At 42.4% G+C, this 13923-nt stretch overlaps 1 pseudogene across 1 annotated transcript; it reads left to right on the top strand.

Moving 5' to 3' along the window:
- The first annotated feature begins 10148 nt into the window (after positions 1 to 10148).
- Positions 10149 to 10624, top strand: LOC308251075 (large ribosomal subunit protein eL21-like; annotated as a pseudogene). Its single transcript has one exon. The product of its transcript is annotated as a large ribosomal subunit protein eL21-like (transcript).
- Positions 10625 to 13923: the final 3299 nt, after the last annotated feature.

Genomic DNA, 13923 nt, shown 5'->3' with positions numbered 1-13923 from the left:
AGACTTTGTTTGCCTTGGTCCAGTCAATTCAAATGGAGACTGCAGTCAAGAAATTGAGAAAAGGCTGAGACTCAGAAGGGCAGCAATGGAAGTATTAGGAAAGATCACAAAGAGAAAAGGTGTATTATTAGAGACCAAGGCTAAGACCATCCACACCCTCACATTGTAAATCACTATGTAGGGATGCAGTAGTTGGAGAGGTAAGAAGTCTAATAGGAAAAAAAATTAATTAATTTGAAGAATGGTGTTGGAGGAGACCTCAAAAGATATGCTGGACCACCAGAAAGATGTGAACAAGTGGTTCCTTGTTGCACATTAAGACTGAAACACTGCTGGATGCAAAATGACAAAACTGAAGCTATCCTACATCAGGCACATCATGAGGAGGCAGGGTTCTTTGGAAAAGACAATAATGCTGGGGAAAATAGAAGACAGCAGGAAAAGAGGAAGAACAATGGATGGAATGATTTCATAAAAGAATCCATAGGCATGAGTCTACAGGAGACAAGCAAGGTTGGTGAGGACAGGGCACTGTGGGCATCACTCAGTCATAGGGTCCCCAAGAGTTGGAGCCAACTCAACATCACGTAACACACACACCTTCCAGAAATTAAAACACGTGGTCTGACTAAAGCTTTTATTCTGACATAAATTTATTTTTTAGAAAAGTCTTAAAGATCTTAACAATTAAATGCCACTTAATTAAGAATTTAACAAATCACTTTTTTTTGTAAAGAATAAAACTATGGGGAGTCTGGGCTATCCTATAAAACCATAGGTGTAGGTGACAGGCTACACAAGAAAGCACTTCATAGGTTTGCCAATATGCCACCTAATATTACTCAGACACTTGGGTAACATTAAAGAGGAAAGCCTGTGCTGTGTAATGGTAATAATAACAACAAACTCTACTAGGAGAGTCCTCCAAACATTTCAAAGTGCTTTCGCATAAATTATCTCAGTTGATCCAATCCATATGTGTAAGAACAGTCACACATACCAACGCAGGAATGTCAGGACCAATAAAATTCAAATTCCCTCAGACACAACTGCTGGCTCAGCAAGGCCCTGCTTTTCTCACATACATGTTCTCAGTAAACAGAGGAAGATGACCCGGGACTTTGGGGAGGTGAGGGGTCAGAAGGACAATCCCCCTCACCATCTCGGGAGCTTCTCCAGTTTCAGGTCACCAGGCTGGATTCCCAGGAGCCTCCTCTGCTGCTCTCTCTTTGCTTTAGCCATTCCCTCAACCCCAATGGCCAGGATGCCATGAAGGAAATTGTACAGGACCCTGGTGGTATTTTTCGAAGGTTGGAACTGAAGAAAGGGAGCATCTGAGAGGCCAGGCTGGGTCAGGGAGGAATGCAGAAATAACCCGCAGACTAGGCCTCATGTGAGCCTGTGAAGGTGGGAGACAGGGGCTGCTCCAGAGGAACAATGGGCTCCAGGCTTGGGAGGCAGAAGCAGGGCTATTTTACACAGAAACTAGGCAAGGGATTTGAAGGGTGATGGGAAATGATTTGGGAGTGAAGCTTGACCAGGTTTAGGGGATTGAGGGAGCCACTCTAAGGGTGGCTCTAGCTAAGTAGGGTGGAATGGGTTAGCATGCTTAAAAGAGTGCCCAAACACGGTGAGGTGTGCGGGTAGATGGTGTAATTCTGGTGTCTGTTCTCTAGATTTAGGAGTTATCAGAGCCGGGAGGACCTTCGCAACATCTTGTCTCCTTTCCATGGCTTCACATGACTAAGTCTAAACAATCTAGATTTATATTTCTAATCAAGACTTATCTTCTGAAAGCCAGACATACATATTGACATGTGACACGGCCTCTTGAAGTCTTCAAGGCAATTCAAACTTAAAATGCCACAAAGTAATTCTTAGTTTCTCCATTCTCACCTATTTCTCCTTTAATTATTATTTTTTAAATCTCAGTAATAGCCTCCAGAAAACAACTCATCACCAAGCTGTGTCACTTGTATTCCAATATGTATCCAGAGTCTCTTTGTCTCTTCATTTTCTTTGCCAGTCAGTCACCAAGGCAAACTTTGGTCATCCCTCCCATTTACCTCCCCCAAGAGCTCTGGGCAATCTTCCTGCTTCTGACTTCTATCTCCCACAGATTAGTTTGTATGGTGTTCTTTTTTAGGTAAATTGGATCATATTTCTTCCTCTTGAAACCTTCAGTGACTTCCCACTGCACTTAGGATGAAACCCTCAACGTTGCTTGCGAAGCATTTGGGAATCTGTTACTTCTTCACCTCTCCAGCTGCATCTTATGTCCTTTTCTTTTTCACTCCACATCCTCCAGCTAGACAGGCTTACTTTATGATTCTCAAGCCCTATAAGCTTTTTATACCTCAGGGCCTTTACACACATGAGTTTTTCTGCCTTAAAAACAAATTCCCCCACTCTTCACCTGGTTAATACAACATATGCTTCATTTACCAGCAAAAATGCTGCTTCCTCAGAGGCCTTCACTAAACCTCATAACCTAAATCAGACACTGTATCAATTAGGGTTCTTTGGTGCAAGCACAGAAACCAACTGATTAATTGGGGAAGAGAGGGACTTAATGGGCCAATATAAGGTCATGCAGAGATTCAAATGGAAAGCTGAAAAATAGGCTCTGGAAGGAGAGGCAGAGATCCAAGTAACAAGCAGTGATAATTGGTCTGTTTACCTGCTTTCGGGGCAAGGAACCAGATCCTGCCTTTCCTTGTCTTTGTGTCTCACTGGTTGAGGAGAGGAGAAAATCTGATGGGCTCATCCCCTATCATGTGCACAAGCCTGAGAGGGATGGGGTCCAACAAAAGAGAAACTTAAATGATAGCTATCCCAAAAATAAACACAATGGAAAGTAATTATCTTGTTAGGCAATAAGGGCACTCTTCCCAGAAGAAGGAGGAACTGGAAGCAAAATCAGTGAATGTTCCCATTGCGTGCTCCATTGTACTGCATACTCTTCCTTTATAGCATTAGCCACCATTAGTAATTACATAGTACAGCAGACACTGGGTAAGCTTTCATTTCTCCCTTTTCATTTATTTATTTATTTATTTATTTATTTATTTATTTATTTATTTATTTTTATATAAATCCTTACCCGAGGACATTTTTCCATTGATTTTTAGAGAGAGTGGAAGGGAGGGGGGGACGGAAGAGATGGGGGGAGAAAGAGAGAGAGAAACATCGATGTGAGAGAGACACATTGACTGGTTGCCTACTGCACGCACCCTGACTGGGGCCAGTGTTTGAACCTGCAACCCAGCTCTGTGCCCTTGACCAGGAATCCAACGCATGACCCTTTGGTGCATGGGCAAAGCCTCTAACCATTGAGTAACACTGGCTAGGGCTTCTTCTTTACTCTTTATATTTTGTAGCCTTTCTTGTAGTGAGGAAGGAGCCCTGTGACCAGCTTCAGCCAGTGAAATGTAGGAAAAATAATGTATGTCCCTTCCACCCTGGTTCTAGAAAATCTCCCACAAGATCCTCGACTCTCTTCTGCCCACACAGCTGAGAACTAAGAAGTCCAGAATGATGGGGCCACACCATGGAAGAGGCTGGACCCTTGAGTTACCACTCAGAAAGAGCTGACCAGGATGTGAGCAAGAAATATAATTTTATTGTATTAAGTCTCTGAGCTTTTGGGGGTTGTTTGTTGCAGCAGCTAATAAGCCTTACCCTGGCTATTACAGATTTATTTTAGTGTTTATTGCTTACCATCTGCCTCCTCCACAAGATTATAAATTTCACAAAGTCATGGACTAGGTCGGTGACTTAGCACCTGACATAGTGATAGTCAATAATTAACTAACTAAATAAATACATAAAATAGTGATATTCAATAAATATTTGTGGAATAGGTGAATTAATTTTTCTTATCCAACCTTTCTCTCTCTCTCTCTCTCTCTCTCATTTTTTTTTTAATAGAGAAAGGAAATGAGGCTGAGAGATGTAAAGTGACTTTACCCACTTTATCTCTGCCTACGTAATGAGCTTACCACTGGGCGGTGGGTTCATAAAAAAGTAGTCATAGGCCTTTTCTTCAAGTCAGTGTCACAAAATGCACTAGAACTTGTTTCAGCACATCATGGACACATTAGGAATGTGATTGAAATCTAACAGCAGGTTACCTGTGACACCACAATTGCTTCAGTCATTTCTTTGTCTTTAAAATGCCATATAATTGCTAATGTAATTAGTAATGTATACAGAGGGGGTTTGTGCAATTACTGAGTCCTAAGATCAAGTAATTAATGTTCTGTCAACAAAACAGCAACTGTTTCATTAACAACTGCTTGGATCTGGAAACAAGCATAATCAGATGCAGACAGATCAACCTAGACATTATCAACTCAGCTGATTTTTTTCTTTTTTTCAGTCACTAAAATGTCAACCCCACAACAGTAAACCAAATGGAACTTTCAGACTATCTTTTTCAAGTTTAAATAAATACATGGGTAGATGGGTGGAAGATAGGTAGATAAATAATAAATAGACAAAACCAAAGTGCTTGGTTTTTGTTCAGCCTTTAAGATAATAAGAGTCACATGGTTAATAACCACAGAAAACTGAATTCTGTGCATCAGGAAAGATATATGGATTTTAACCTAGACTCAGCCTCTATGTTTTCCCAGTATGACTTATAAAAAGCACTTAGTCTGCTTCACTGTATTGGCTTCTGCTGTGATATGCTATATAATAAACAACCTCCCTTCCCAAATTTCCGTGATTTCCAACAGCAAACCTACACCCTTGCCCCTGGGCTTGTAGGTCAGCCCTTCAGTCAAACTGCTCTAGGCTGGGTTCAGGGCTGTCTTGCCTATTTTAGGATCCTGGGTGAAGGAGCAGTGGGAAGCAGGAGCATGTTCTCCCTATGGTAAAGGGAAGGAGCACGAACCCACGCCACAGCAGCACACCTGTGATCAGATGTGGTGTTGTCATATTTGCACACATTTCACTGGCCATACAGGTCACATGGTAAGCCCTTCAATGGTGCGTGGAGTCCACGTCTTTAGTTGGGGCGGGAAGAGGAGGCAGAATATTTGCTCAATGGTAATGCCCCAAGGAGAAATTATTTTCAACTTCTCAGTTTGTGTTTTAAGTCATGAGCTCCCTGTTTTCAGGGAAGGTGAGTAAATAGGCCATAATAATTTTTTAAATATTTTTTTAAAATTCTACCATGGTTGCCTAGAAAAGACAGTGTGATATTTGGAACAACAGACTGAGCACTCAGCTGGGAGTCAGGAGACATCTGTCCTATTTCAGTGTTACTAGTAGCTAATTATGTGACCTTACACAAGTCACTTCACAACTCTGGGCCTCAGTTTCTTTGCTCTTAAAGTAAGAGGTTTTGGCAAGGTGATGTTTAAAGTGCCTTTTAGTTATAAAATTCTAATCTGCGGTAGATTCCCTTTTAGTGCAGGTTAGCACTGTTTGGGAGAACAGCTCAATTCAAAGGAGGCAGATGGAAAGGGGAGCCTGCTCTGCTGGGAAAATGTAGATGTCACCAGCTGTTCCCACCCCATTCCAGCATCAATTGGGAGAATCACAGAGTATCATTAACTGTCACACAGATGAAGCCCCAGCCTCACAAGGTGGGAGCTGCCCAAGCACGAAGTAGCTCCACAGCAAGTCAATTCAGAGCATCTGCCTTGGAGGCTTCTAACTTGGGTCTCAAGTTAGAAATCTTCTTTTCTTTTTCCATGGATGTCATAACATGTAGATTAGAAGTCACAGAGGCATCTCAAATGAACTCAGTTTTCCATGCTCTGGAGGACACTGTCCCTCCATGTGGGGTGCTTCCTGAGGCCCCTCCAAAGTAAATTCCACAAATTTTTCATGAGCTAGATTTTAAACCAGACCACACATACTTAAACATACCTTCAAAATCTAGAAAAAAAAATGCATCCAAATGTTTACAAGTGATGTATTTAGACAGTAATAGACAGCAACTTGTTTTTGTTTGTTTGTTTCAGATGGACCATACTTCCAGAGCATGCCTTGTTTGCATAGGGAATATGTGGGGGCAATGGAGGGCATGTGTCTGGTTGAGAAGTATGACACTATTAGCTGGAGAACAAATGTTGTTAGCAAATTAATAAAGCAATGCTTCGGAAATAGATACTCTTCTCAGAAATAAATACTCTTCACCCACAACTCTTTACGTAGCCATAGCTCCACTATAGCAAGCTGTGAGACCTTGGGGAACACGCATCCCTGTGCTTCAAGCTTTTCCCTTGAAGAACTCCAACACTAGGGGAGCTGGGAGTATGCTCTGAAAACCCACCATTGCACACACTTTCTTTGGAGATGTGTTTTAACCTTTACGTAATTAAGTAAAATTGGCAATCTTTTAAAATATGAAAATACCCCCCAAAAATACCCCAAAAAGTACTTTAAATACAATTAAGGCAACCTAAGTGCTCTGCTTATCATGTCCTTATCATATCTCCTCGCCACACACATAATTTGAAACATCAACCTTTGTGACTTCTAATTTGAAAAATCAGATTTCCCCCCAAATTTCAGAAAAACGTCTTGATCTGTATACTGAGAATTATGGTACTTAATCTAAAAAAGGATCTTGAGAGGTAAGAAATGAGATGACTGGTTAAGCAACCAGCAAAGCATCTGGCACGCTGTAGGCAGAATTGCTGTCATCCACACCATTCTACATCCCCACAGCCCTGTCCACTTCTAGTTCTGCCACAATCGAAGTGTTGGTTTGCAAAGCTGGAGAGCAGCTGTGTGCTCTGCAATGAGGTTCACATTTCTGTCTCTAGTGGAAGGTAATTGGATTATTCTCCAGGAAGGTCTTGGAGATCTTCCAGAACTTTCAGGGCAAATGAGAAGTTCTAGAGTTCCATCTTTTTCCTAAACCAGCTCCTGCCCATAAGAACTCTTCACCATACCTCCTGCTCTGCACACAACTACCTATAAAACCCACTAGGAAATCCCACCCAGCTGTAAACTTATGTCTACATGGTGGGAGATTGGACCTTCTCCCACAGGAGAGGTGGCTTCCTCTCCAAAGCCAACAGCAAATAGCATTTCTGTTCACACTTATGACACCAAATGTGTGGCTGCCCCCCCCACCCCCCACACACACCCCATCCCCTCCTGACATCAACCAATTCTGAAACTTACTGGGTATCCTATAATTCAATTCTCACACTAACTACCCAGATTTAGTGTCAGACTCCAAAGGTTTAAGGGCTTAGTCCCACAAAACTACCCTCACTTTAGACATCAATCTCAAGTAGAATATCCAGACCATTCACACTTTTGTCTGACTTAAAGACAAAATTCAGGTTCCCACAATCCCCCCTCAAGTTTGATAATTTGCTAGAATGACTCTCATAACTCTGGAAAGTACTTTACTTACTATTACCAATTTATTACAAAGGCTACAACTCAGGAACAGCTGAATGGAAGAGACTCATAGGGCAAAATACTGGGGGCAAGGTGTGTGGCACTTCCATGACCTCTCCAGGTAAACCACCCTCCCAGATCCTCAGTGTTTTCACCAATCTTCTGGACTCCATAGTTTGGGGGTTTTATGGAGGTTTTATTGTGTAGGCATGTTTGATTAAATCATTGGCCATTGTTTATTAACTTGGTCACCAGTCCCTCTCCCCTCCTTGGAGGTTAAAGGTGGGCTGAAAGTTTCAAGTATCTAATTAAGGCTTAGTCTTTCTGCTGACCAGCCTCCATCTGGAAGCTATGACCAGCCACTATCCTGAAGCTATCTATGGGCCTGCCAGGAGTTGCCTCATTAGAACAAAATAGCTTCTTATCACCAGAAATTCCAAGGATTTTAGAAGGTCTATGACAGGAACTGAGGACAAAGACTAAATATCTTTCTAGGATACTACAATAGTCATCATCTCCTTTTAGTGAATCGGAAACAGAAGGTAAATGATTCTAATTTTTTCCCTACATACATGTTTGTTGCGGGTTTAATAGCAAGGAGGAATGACACCAGCATCCTCTCTCCCCCACTGCCCTATACATTTCCAACCTGCAATTCATCTGTATTCATCCAATGTGAATTTTATTCAAAGTAAACTTTCATTAGTACCTATTTTGTGCCAGCAATGTGCTAGCAAGGTATTAGAAATGTAACAAAGAATAACACAAAATTTCTGCCTTTGAAGAACTCTGAGTTTAGTGGCAGAAACAACTGAGAAAACTTATAATTGAACAAGGGTAAGCATTGGAGATGCACTTCACTCAACCGTGGGTGAAGTAAGCTCCCAGAGATGGCTTTCCAGAGAAAGGGATGTTCACACTGGGTGGCTTATGGAGGAGTAGGAGAGAAAAGGGAGGAGGCATTTCTGAGCACACATAAATTATCAACAATGACATGTACGGTAGATTCAAGCAATGTCAATGCAGGAAAGAACCTTCTGCCACTTTTCCAACTCAGGTCACTGATTGGGATTGAGTGTTTCTCAGGGTCACATAGCAGCAAACTTGACTTTATTAAAAGGTTCAAGTGGAAGTTCATAACCTTAGACCAGTGGTTGGCAAACTGCGGCTCGCGAGCCGCGGTTTGCCGCTCTGTTGACTAATGAGTTTGCCAACCACTGCCTTAGACCAACTTCACCCACTTCTCTCCCTCCCTCCACCCCTGCCACAGGTAACAACCATCTACTCTCTGTTTCTATGAGTTCTATTTTTTTACACTGAGTGGCCAGATTATTATGATCTCTGAACACATAATAATCTGGCCACTCAGTGTATATCCTATATAATAAAAGGCTAATATGCAAATTGTACCCTTGACCAGGAGTTCGACCAGCAGGCAGGCCGGCTGGCCAATCACTCATGTCCCCTCCCCCTGGCTAGGCTGGCCGGACCCCACCCATGCACGAATTCATGCACCGGGCCTCAGTATATGTATGTGTGTGTATATATATATATATACACACACACACACACACACACACACACACACACACACACACACACACACTGAGTGGCCAGATTATTATGCATTCAGGGATCATAATAATCTGGCCACTCGGTGTATATTCCAATATGAGTAGGATCATACAGTATTTGTCTTTCTCTGTCTAATTTCACTTAGCAAGGTTCACTCATGTTGCAAATAATGGGAGGATTTCCTTTTTTATGCCTAAATAATAGTCCATTGTGTATAGATATGACTGGTTAAGCAATATATATGTATATCAAATAATCACATTGCACACCTTAAATTTACACAATGTTTATGACAATTATATCTCAAAGCTGGAAAATTTTAAATAAATTTAATTTTTAAAGGTTTAAATGCAATAATATATTGCACTGCCATAAGAAGCGAGCTACCTCCTTACCTACATAACCTGCCATACTTTTACTTAAATTGTGATTGTCCTTCAAAAAAGAGATTTTTGTCTGTCTCTTTTGTCCATGGGGTCATTTTGGTCATCTCAAACTTTCTATTGCAAGGGCAGCTACAATTATGGACATTTTATAACTTACTTTCCTGCATGTCCTTTTACATGCTTTTACTTACTAAAGACTTGAGATGAAACCATCAGGGCAGGATCCATGACTGCTAAGTGTTTCCCCTGAGGCTCCACACACAGGATTGTTACCTCAATTCTACTTGATGTTGGGCAGGGCACAAAGTATAAACAGCCAAATTATTCAACTGATATCCAATGAAAAAACATCTCCCACATTGTAGGCACAATCCAGACCAACATGTAGCACACAGTTCAGTTGGGGATCAGATTCTAAACATAATAACATATTTATATAGAACATGCATTGCAATACGTAGAGGCATGCGATGAGGGAGTCCAGAGGCAGAAGAAACATTAATAAGTTCCTTGGTTAAGTCCTGGTTAGACCATAAGTTTCAAGAGAGGAGGGACCCGGCGGGGTGGGGGTGGGGGGGCAAAGAGAGGGGAAGAGGGGGGGCATCTGTAACACTATCAATAATAAAGGGAGAGAGAGAGAGAGAGAGAGAGAGAGAGAGAGAGAGAGAGAGAGAGAGCGCGAGAGAGCAGGGACCTTTATCTGTCTTGTTTACCATTCTATCCCTTGTCCCTGGCACATAGGAGGAACTCAATAAAAATTTGTTAAATAAATAACAAATGGCCGGAACCGCCATCTTCCAGTAATTCGCCAAAATGACTAACGCAAAGGGAAAGAGAAGAGGCACTTGCTATATGTTCTCTAGGCCTTTTAGAAAACATGGAGTTGTTCCTTTGGCCACATACATGCGAATCTACAAGAAAGGCGATATTGTGGACATAAAGGGAATGGGCGCTGTTCAATAAGGAAGGCCCCGCAAACGTTACCGTGGCAAAACTGCAAGAGTCTACCGTGTCACCCAGCATGCAGTGGGCGTTGTTGTGAACAAGCAAGGTAAGGGCAAGATTCTTGCCAAGAGAATTAATTACGTATTGAGCATATTAAGAGCTGAGATCACTTCTCATGTGAAGGAAACGTGTGAAGGACAATGATCAGAGAAAGAAAGGAGCCCAAGAGAAAGGTACCTGGTTCCATTGAAGCGTCAGCCTGCTCCACCCAGAGAAGCACAGTGAGAACCAAAGGAAAGGAGCCTGAGCTGCTGGAACCCCTTCCCTGTGAATTCATGGCATGATAAGTGGGAAAAATAAAAAAGACTTCTGTGCTGATAAAAATGTTTCTCTTAATTGAGTAAAAGTATGGCGTCCCTTCCCCCTCCAAAAAAAATAATTAAAAGAAATTTCCTGTCATATATATATATATATATATATATATATGTGTATATATATATATATATATATATATATATATATATATATTACAAATGGGGAAATAGAGACCCAAAAAGGGAAGTGATTTGATTTAACCAATATCCCAGGACTAGCCAAAGAAATTCATACCCAGGTCTCCAAGCTCCTGATCCAATGCCCACCACCGAAGATCAACTACAAACGAGTCCATTCAATGTTCCAAGCCTCTCAGGCTCAAGGCTTCATAACTGGGCTGGATAAACTTATAACAACATACATCCTGGCATTGGACATGGCTGACTGTATAATTAGCTTATTTTCCTACCCATATGGAGCAGCTCAGCTCCTGTGCCTCAGTGGGGAATTCCTCGTATGTTGCTAGGGTCGCCTTCTGGGATTACATCTTCAGAAGTGTACAGGGGGAGGAGTCGGCTGTGCTGATAAATGAATCAGAGAGACAGGAGGAAAGCTGGCAGAGTCTCTGCAGAGAGATGGATGGGGGCTGATCGTGCTCAATGCCACACTCCTCCCTCGCCTCTTCTCCCTCTGACCTGAAGTGGACCCAGTGGGGAAATAGTGCCTGCTTCTCCAGGACTTATTGCTTAGTCATAAATCTCCATCTTAGGGCTGTGTGTGTGGGGGGCGGGGGGAGTGAGAGCAGGGGTGCAAAGGGAAGGAGGGAGAGAGAACAAGCAAAAGAAATATGGGAGGAGGGAAGAGAAGGAGACAAAGATCTTTGGTCAAAGTTGAAGGGCTAGCAAAGCCTCTTTAACTCAGGTTTCATAAGCCAAGAAATATTTTAGCACCCTTGTGAGTCAAACCTCTGAAAATCAATAGGGCTTGAGAGTTGCCTATATTGATCTGACAGCCCAAGATGTATTGAAATATTCATGGCTGGATGTATGTGTTCAGAGAATGCGCTGTGGGAAGGAGGTGCAGAGAGAGGGAGAAGGGTAGGTAGATTTCTAAGTAAAAGCCATTCGCATTTTCATTAAAAATAGATTAATTCTATTAGTTGGACTAAAACCTCACACTTAAAAGGAAATGAGCTTGTTTGTCAGACAAAAAAGCCACTGGAAAACCCAGAAAACACACGCATTTATTTATTGCTATTTAATAGCAGAAGAGGCAGGGAGAGTTGATAAAATTAGCACGGGATCCCCAAGGGGATGCAAGGGGCTGCTTTGTTTGCAAAGGCAATTTGGACACTGCTGCTTTGATCTTCACTTTGAGCATTTGAACAGGCATGTTAGTATCACTCATTTCACCAGAGAATTGGGATTCAAGTTTCCCCAACAATCTAAGAAGCAGTACATTAGAAGGGGGTTGTCTGCCTGTAGTCTCCGAGTCTCAATACCCTTGATACTAATTTGATGTGATGCATTTCACCAGATGTGTCTACCTGAACGATATCTGATGCCCAGGAGACTGTGGTCCTGCTTGAGAGTATTAGGCTCGGATGTTTTCCCCTTCGAAAACGATTGGAGGAAGGCATCCATAATTTAAAATCTGCATATAGATATGACATATGTTAAAAATATTTGAGAAAATTCATGCAAGGATCTGAACAACAACAACATATGGGAAATCAGTTCCAAATAACAAGGCAGCATTGAAAATAATCTGTTACCTGTAGCTACCCTCCTCTTATATTCCAGTGCAACTGACAGGGATGGTGCCAAAACCCGACTTCTGAAAAAAAAAATCCAAGCCCAATAGGGATCAATATGTAGAGCAAGCATTTGGGATCCTGAGGGGAATGTTGTATTATTTTGGATTCCAACAGGGCTCATCATTTCCACATTCTTTTATGTAGAAGGATGATCCTAAGGAAAAGCAGCAGGCGTGGAATTGGATAGATGGGCGTATTCACCTGCCGCAATGTGACTTTGAGAATCTAAACCATTCCGAGCAGCTCGTGCCCACTTTGTAGAGGGGACAGCAAATGCTATAGGCCCTCTTGGCTTTGATGAAATTCAATTTAACACAAACTTTTAAAAATATATTTTTATTGATTTCAGGAAGGATGGGCAAGGGAGAGAGAGACAGAAACATCAATGATGAGAGAGAATCATTGACTGGCTGCCTCCTGCACGACCCCCAACTGGGGATTGAGCTCACAACCTGGGCATGTGCCCTGACCAGGAATCTAATGATGACCTCCTGGTTCATAGGTTGACGCTCAACCCCTGAACCACACTGGTCGGGCTTAACACAAACTTTTGAAGAACATCGACAATATAGCCAGCCCTGGCTTCACGGCCCTTTCCCTCCTCTAATTTCCACAATATTGCTGCCCCATGGCAATACGGTTGCAGAAGGCAATGAAAAAAGCATGCAGAGCTCCCTGAGTCTCACAGCTTCTGGGAGGGCCTTTTCTGATGGGAGAAAGCAAAAGTCTGCCAGAAAATCAAGGATGGCTCTAATTCTGCTCTTTCTTTCAGGGAACGCAAGCCAACCATCATTGCTTCATCACCTTCATGCAGTGTTTACAACATGCTTTATAATCTCCTCCTTGTGACTCCTCCTAGGGCATGTCAGCATTTTTGTTGTTATTCCCATTTAATAGATGAAGGAAGCAGAGTACAGAGACCCTTTCCCAGGCTCTTATTACAAGATGGTGGCTGGATTCCAAAGCTGAGGCCTCTCAGGAGAACGAAAGCAGGGGCAGAAATATTTCATTGCCTTTTATGACCTCACCAGGAGGTCATAGAGGGTCAACACCGCACACCTTCACCCCAGTACAGAGAACCTGCTACCTAGAGATGTCCTCTTCTCCTACGGAGATACCACTCTGGTTGTTAGCAGCAGACCAGCAGATGGCATTCTCTGGGATCACATTCTCAGAGATGAACTGCTAGGGTGTGACCCTATGCAATCTTCACCCTAGAGGCTGGTGATCTCACATGTGGATGACAGCTTCTCTGCTTACCCCACCCCCGACCTCTCTTATAGCTGGATTTAAGGCCATTGGCACCTTTCTCTGAAAGGATGGAGAGCTCTGAATCTAACGAGTGATTTTGCATCTTGTCCATCACCTGACAAAGATTTTGAAGATGAAATGGGAGAGATTGAACAGAACCATTGTTTTATCTAAACCTTTATGACAGGCTCCTAATTGTGGTTCTGTCTTCCTTGTTTGCATGCTGTACTTCTTCCGATTCATCATTTGTGCTTCCGTTTC

This window comes from Plecotus auritus (assembly GCF_963455305.1).
Source record: "Plecotus auritus genome assembly, chromosome: 6".
Lineage (NCBI taxonomy): Eukaryota > Metazoa > Chordata > Mammalia > Chiroptera > Vespertilionidae > Plecotus > Plecotus auritus.
This window is presented reverse-complemented; position numbering and strand designations above follow the sequence as displayed.